Raw genomic sequence first — 7,842 nt, 5'->3', positions numbered from 1 at the left:
ATTCTAGAAACTTCGTTAAAGTTTTAGAATTGGAATATTCCCTGCCTACAGTCCTTAAATCTATAAGAAGACAATTAAAACGTTGATGTACTTCAGACAATGTTTCAGTCTTTTCACAGAGAAAGCTTTCATATTGTCTTACTAAATTAATCTTCCTTGATTATTGAACCTGAGAGGTTCCTTCATATTGAACACATAAAGTATCCCACAGAATGATAAACCTCATCAGGAAGAGACATGGCTATTATAGACCTAACACGAGTGTCTATAACTATCTTCTTCTTGTCTTCATTGCTCCATTGATGAGGGAGCTTTGGAATCTGCCGTTCAGGAATCGCGGCAGTCGTAACTGCTTCAGGAACAGCCGAAGAAATAACATATGGAGCATATGYTCCATTTTCTATACAGTCTGGAATTTCAGGATCCACACCTTCTAGAAAGAAGGACATCCGATTTTTCAAAAGACTAAAGTTGTCTCGGATAAAACGAGGTGGTTTGGCAAAAGAGCCATTATCATGAAAATGTGTGTTTGTATTTTGTAAAGCCATTTGAAAGCAGTAAGATTATCTAGAGAAAAAGATAATATAATGCAGAAATACAACTAAACAACAAGAATAGAAAATACACTGCTCTGATACCACTTGTTGGTCCCGTTAAGGTCTACAAGAAGTGTATAACAGTTTGTGAAAGGGAGGGGGGTTGAATATAAACACAGTAAACTTTTCAAATTTAAAATATATACTTATAAAGAAGGATCAATACAAATTTTACAAGATTATTTGCGGAGAGAAAAGGTAAATATAACCTATCTAAACGATCTAAGTTATACACTAATTCTGAGCAAAGAGAAATGATTTGACGTTTAAGGCTTAGAAGAAAGTAAGTTCTTTCTGGRTAATAACTATTTAGAACACTAAAAAAGGATTCTAACTTGCTTTTGAAAGCGTATTGTGTTCTTAGATGTGTGTTCTTTTACTTATGAACATAAGTTAGGATTCAAGAGTAAGTATCGGTATCTCTGCATGGAGATATAACACATCTATTTATACCAATTGCATTAAATGCACATTTTATGCAATGCGTTAGGGTTTGAACATGTGTCAAGCCTTTAGAGAAAGACTTGTCCTTTGCTATAGTGAATAGTACAAAAGCCTACTCATGAGCAGACATCCTTCATTGGAGTTCATGGGTAGTAGATTCAACTAATCGGCTACGTACCGTACTATGCTCTAGAAAGGGTATGAGTTTGTCCTTTGAATGTAYAAGGACAAGACAAAAACAATCGTGCTCAACAAGCTTCTTTTGATCGCTGAATGCTAGAATAACCTGAAGGTCTCTTCAGCATTCGCTGAGGCTTGGGCAGTCTTCACACATAGATAGACTAGGCTGTAATCACTGAATATCGCTTCAGATCACGAACTCGCGAGTCTCTAATCTTCAGTTTCAGTCTTCGACTTTTGCTGAAGGTTCTTTGGTGAGAGTTTTGTCTTCTTGAAGTATCGTTGTCGCTGATGGATTTATATTACATGTTCTAAGTGATCATTGAACAGACTCAGTGTTGATCGCTGGAACTGAAAGACAGAAACATAAATACTTCGTATTAGGTAAAAGGAATTATCATCAAATCACTGAGAGAGATGATCAACAGTATGTATATGGATAAGGGAATAGATCCATAGAGAATACTAAAAAAGAACCAAAGAATCATAAATAAATCAGATGAAAAATATATCAAAATGACTGTCAAATTAAAGATAATAAAGTGATAGTTTCTTTTGTGTATATTTAGCTCTAATTTTTGTTACATTTTGCCAATTTCGCATTTAAAAACTTGGGGAAATTATGTTTAAATCTTCAATAAAGGTGGTTATAACCATATTTTTAACCATTTCCGTTGAATCATCTCAATCTAATGATTTGAATAATTTTTCCGGTTCTACGTTGTCAAGGTTCTCTCTCTCTCTCTCTCTCTCTCTCACACACACACACACACAAACACACATAAACCAATCTTAACCGTATATATAGTCTAATAAATATCTTGATTATTTTTAATGTAAAACGTTGATCATAATGAACGAACATTAATCATGTTCCATGAATATTCCGACAATAATAATTGAACCCTCATCATTTTCCATAAACGTCTCAATTGTTTGGTTTCTATGAATTAGAATGTTTGCCAATGATTGGACTTATATATAGAGAGAGGGGGGAAGGGGAGAGTCCCCTTATTTACGTACTCAATACAACCAATTTTCGTGAGTGTTATTTCATATGTGAAACGTTTGACACTGTTTTTTCACATGCAAAAGAGTTTTAAATGTTTCACGTATGAGATAACATTGTATAAACACTGTTTTTTTCACACATGTTGTTTCATATGTAGTACAACACATAAAATTTAGCTTGTGAGTTTGTATGATTTATATGGGTTGTAAATGATTATACGTCTTGTGTGTGTGTGTGTGAGTTTGCACACACATGTATGTGTGTGTATGGAAAGTTTCAAATGGAAAAGGTAAAAAGGTTGAGAACATGGGAATAAATAATTTATATGTGAATTATTGCTAAACACAAAAAACAAAGACTATTCGGATATGCATATGTAAACCCATGTTAGCGTACCTACCTTTGTATCAATTATTCACATATGAAGATGAATGTATGAACTCATGTTTCATTTTACCAATGGTTCATATGTGAATCATTTATTCTACTACTAAATGGAAGACTTTTGTGAATCATTTATTCCACTAATAATTTTTAAAAGTCAAATCACATGTGATTAAGAAAAATAATCAAGTTGCAAATGCACCCTCTTTATTATCACATTGATTTGACTTTAAAATCACAAATGATATTGATGTTTTTGTGTTTTGCTTATTTTTAATCATTGATCTCATTTGAACCCATCGAATATATATATATATATATATATATATATATATATATATATATTCTAATAATAAAAATAAATGTAATGCCCCTTGGTAAGACGATTTGACATGAGTATGGATTCTTTGAATAAGCATAATAGTGGAAGAACGAAATGAAGTAAACATTGTATAAAACAAAGATATGGTGGTCATCCACGAGGGAAGAAAACCTTTTTGCCTTTATTGTTTCCTTCATAACCACTCGATTTTCTGAAAAGATAGAAATCACCCATGGCATGCTGTGGCATGTCATGGCATGGCATGGCATGCATGTCATGGCATGGCATGGCATGCATGTCATGGCAATGGTATGGTATGGGTAGTCCTTACAATTTTACTTGACCATAACAATAGGACTCAAGAAGGACTTTATCGTATTGGGTCTATTACATGGCATTTCCTTTAAATTGTCTCCTGAAAAATATCCTGAAATTAAAATTAAAATTAAAATTAAAATAAAAACAAAAACAAAAACTTGTAAGAGATATATAATGAATAAGGTAGATATGTTGTAATGAGCAAACATGTGATATTAATATTCTGACAGGCGACAAGTAGATGGATTTGTTTAAAAGTGTTGTTAAAGATCGAAACAACTATTTGAATGGAACTGATAAATTCAAAACGTAAAGAAAGAAGTTTAAATTTTAACATGTGTCAGAAGGAATTTATAAAAGGATTCATGTAATATATAGGCGAAAAGAGTGAACATGATGAAAGTCTTGGGATCGAATGCCACAATAACAAATTGCACAATGATGGTTAGATATGACATATATGAACGAGTAAATTATTCCAAGATGGAACCAATTCAGATGACGGAACTAACTTTAAGTTATTTCCTATTTTGAAGAACTAACTTTCAAAATCTCCACTAAGGGCCTAGAATCAACTTTATAAATATTTGACGGTCTGGTTTACTTGTTTACTGGGTAATCTGTTACACAAAGACAATTTTTAATTTTTTAATGCATACATGGATACAAACTTGCCATCTTATCACTATTTTTTCTAGAATGTGTTTCGTGTTCCCGTCGAATCTTCACATTCATCTCGTCATCAGGTCGTTGTCCTCATGCTATAGATGTCTTCACACCTGCTACTCTCTATATATTTTGATCTTTGCAATCTTCTTCTTCACCTCTTGTTGCTCTTTCTTCTTTGACATGCCTTTGTCGACGACATCACCAATATGTCGTCACAGTTGCCATCACTTCCCTATCTGTTGCTACGGTGCATATCCATCAACCCTAAAACAACCACAAGACAACCTTACCCATGAACAAGGGAGTTTTGATCCCGGCCACTTGCGAACATGGGTGGATGGTCCCTATGTTGCTCATTGATGGGTATGCAGAGAAAGAAATACATCGTTGAATGTTGATGCTACAGGAAGAGAAAAAGAGGGTGGTGGAGGGTGAGAGTAGTCAGGGCCTGCCTTGACATTTCGGAGGCCCCGTGCGAAAACATAAATGTGGCCCTATAATTTTCTTAGTTGTATTCTTTATTAATTTTTTATTTCTAAATTCAAAAACTAAATCCTTAAGCGTGGAGGCATAAAATGTTTATAAACAAGATTCAAATAAAAATAAAACTAATCTTTACATCAGGAAACAAATGCTCAATCACCAATGATTAATCTCTTGATAAAAATTAAAAGTTAATTAATAACAAAACTAAAAGTAATTACATAATAAGTACAAGTATAGTATATAACACAAATAGTTTAATTGCTCATACCATTTATATTGCTCAAACCTTCGCCCAAGTGAATCGATAGCTTGATCAACTGTGTACACAAAATGTTGAATTCTGAATGATTCTTGAAGGGAGAGCTCATGTACCAATTGTAATGACTCAATGTCACTCATCAAAATGTCTTTTCTTACGTATTTTTCTTTTATTCTTTTTTTCAACAAACACAAGATCAATTCCCAAATCAGAAGCTACAGCTTGTCCACAATTCAAAGCCTTTTCAAACCCATGTTCTCGATAGTCTTAAACATTTCAATAAGCATCCCCACACTACTTGTTGCCTCATCAATACACATACTTTCAGACTGTAGTTGTATGCTCAAATTTTTAACTTTATCCAAAATATGATACCAAATAACTATACCTGTTATGAACTCAAATATTCCAAATTTATACTCTCCAAGACAAGTAGCCTCACTTTTTATCTTTACATCTATCTCTTCATGAGCAAGTTGATGTAGAGCTTCTATTATTTGAGGAGCTTGTGTGACAATTGCTTTCACAACCCTACTTTCCCACCATCTAGTCGACAATGATTTAGGAATGAAACTTTACTTTCAGAATTTGCCATCTTTTCCTCGAATTTGCAAACAATGTATAAATGCCTTGCACAATTCCAAAAGACTTTACAGCCTTTTCACATGAGTTTTCCATATCGAAGAGTGTCAAATTAAGGGAATGAGATGCACATGGGGTGTAAAATTCTCTAGGATTAATATCCAAAAGCTTTTTTTGTACACCTTTGTGTTTCGCTTTCGTGTTTGATCCATTATCATAACTCTGTCCTCTTATGTTATCAATGTCAAGATCAGAATATTTTTAGCAAACTTTACAATGAATCAAATAATCCCTGACCTATTGTGACATTGACAACTAAAAATTGAAGGAAATATTCCTCCACCTTTACAGGAGTAGTAGTGCACCTTAATATCAATGTCATTTGTTCTTGCTTACTAACATCTGGACTACAATCCAATATTACAGAAAAGTACTTGCCTTCTTTAATTTTTTTCCTGAATAGCAGTCTTAATTTCAGAAACTAGTGACACAATCAACTCATTTTGTATCTTATGACTCAAATAATGGTAATGAATCTCATGATTTTGTTTCCTCCGAATATGCTCTGGCAAAGTCGAATCCCACTCCGCAGTCATTTCAACTACAACCATAAAGTTGCGACTATGTTCATCATAGATCTTCTCATTACTTCCATAAAATGCCAAACTTTGTTTGGCTAAATATTTCACTAGCGCAAACAACCTTTTTAATACCTTTCTCCAATGTTTGCTCTCTTTGTTGATTTCGTACTGAAATTTTTTATCAATAACTTGGTTAGTTTCCAACCTTGCACGGAGATCAAACTTAAATAGACATATATGGATATGCTTTGCACTACTTTCATGCATCTTTAGACTATGAGCAAGATGTCCCTAATCACTTATCCGCTCGTGTGCGAAATTACTCGGATACGGTTTCTTCTTAAACAACTTGCAAAAAAAACAAAATACTTTGTCAAGATCTTTAGACTATACAAGCCAATCTCTATGATGTTTCTCTTCGTTTGGTAAGTACTTGTTGTAAAATATAAAATTAAAACATATGTTTCTTCCATCTTTATGACCTTTCCCGGTTAACAAATCTCTTATAGGGCAATTTTTCACTAACAAAACCCTCCATTTAGTACCAAGGCTATCCCAATTTCTAGGATCATAGATGTTCAAAGGAATATCATCTTCTTCACCACCATTACCATTCAAGTTGTCTATCTTTTCTGACACAGGCACATCAGCTTCTTCTACCCTTGCTTCTTCTGTAATGTATCAGCTTCATCCATACCCACACCTACTCTTTCACTATCCACCCCCTGATTATTTTCAACATTATCAAGAGTATTATTTTCAAACATATTTTGCTCTACTTGCCTTGATTCTCCATTACTTGGACATTCGGATGTCTGTTTGATAATAAATCGATCAATGGCTTCTCTTTGACTTTGAACAAATTTTTTATCTTTTCTTTCTTTTTGACGTTTAAAATAACCCGATTCAAATTTTCTAGTTGGAGAAATTATATTTTATATAAAATCAGTCAATGAATATTGGTACATACAAAAGCACGTATCAACAAAAAAAATTATTTATTTATCGTTATTAAAAGAAGATTAACATCAAAAATCAAAAAACCTTCAAAGAAAATATATAAATAATTAAATAACAAAATTAAAGAAAACTAATAAAAAGATAATCAAGAAAAAAAAAACATTAAATATCAATTATAAGATTTGATTGATATAGGGGAAGGCTAATGACATCTTTGTTCCATACCAATGACACCTATATACCTATGTAATCATTTCTCTTTTTGTTTTCTTTTTGTATTTTCGTATTTTTGTCTTTATGTTGTCTTTTTTCTTTTTTATACTAATTTTTTAATTATATTATTTAATTATAAATACATACTATTACAAATATTATTTTTTTACTCTATAAAAAATTAATACCGATAAATATTATTTTTTTATCATAATTTCTATAAAAATATTATATATTTTCTTTTCTCTTTTAGTATTTTTTTCTTAAAAAACGTTAATTTTTCTTAATAATTATTTTTTAGACACATATATATATAAACTAGTGGGGTACCCGCGTGATGCAGCACGGGTAAATCACAATTCGAATAGATAGTTTGGCTTTGAATCATGAGTTTATGTGGTTATTTTACAAGTCAACTAATATATAAAGTTGAAGATCAATTTTGTTTGTTAGCAAGATCGAATGAAAAGAAAATTGCACATATGTCGGGTTTCTGAAACCATCTACTTAGAGCTTATTACAAAACTTGAAATTCTTGAATGAACAAAGAAATACAATCGTTCGTAAAATCATGTTCATCCGTATATTCGAACTGTTATTTGCTTTTCGTGATGCACTCATCCGTAAATATTTCCTGCAAAAAAAYGACGCAATGGTTTTAATAGAAACAAATGGTACAAAATGTGTAATAATATAATTGTTGATTATACCTTATTCATCACGTAAAACTTCTTGATAGACGGCGCAATGGCTGTTTGCTTGTTATGTTCTACAGAAGATGATGTAGTCCCAAACAGAATACGTACCTTTGTAGAAGCTTCGGATACTTTCTATGA

Source organism: Cynara cardunculus (genome assembly GCF_001531365.2).
Source record: "Cynara cardunculus var. scolymus isolate 2C chromosome LG 6, CcrdV1, whole genome shotgun sequence".
Taxonomy (NCBI): domain Eukaryota; kingdom Viridiplantae; phylum Streptophyta; class Magnoliopsida; order Asterales; family Asteraceae; genus Cynara; species Cynara cardunculus.
Note: the sequence above shows the minus strand (reverse complement) of the source record.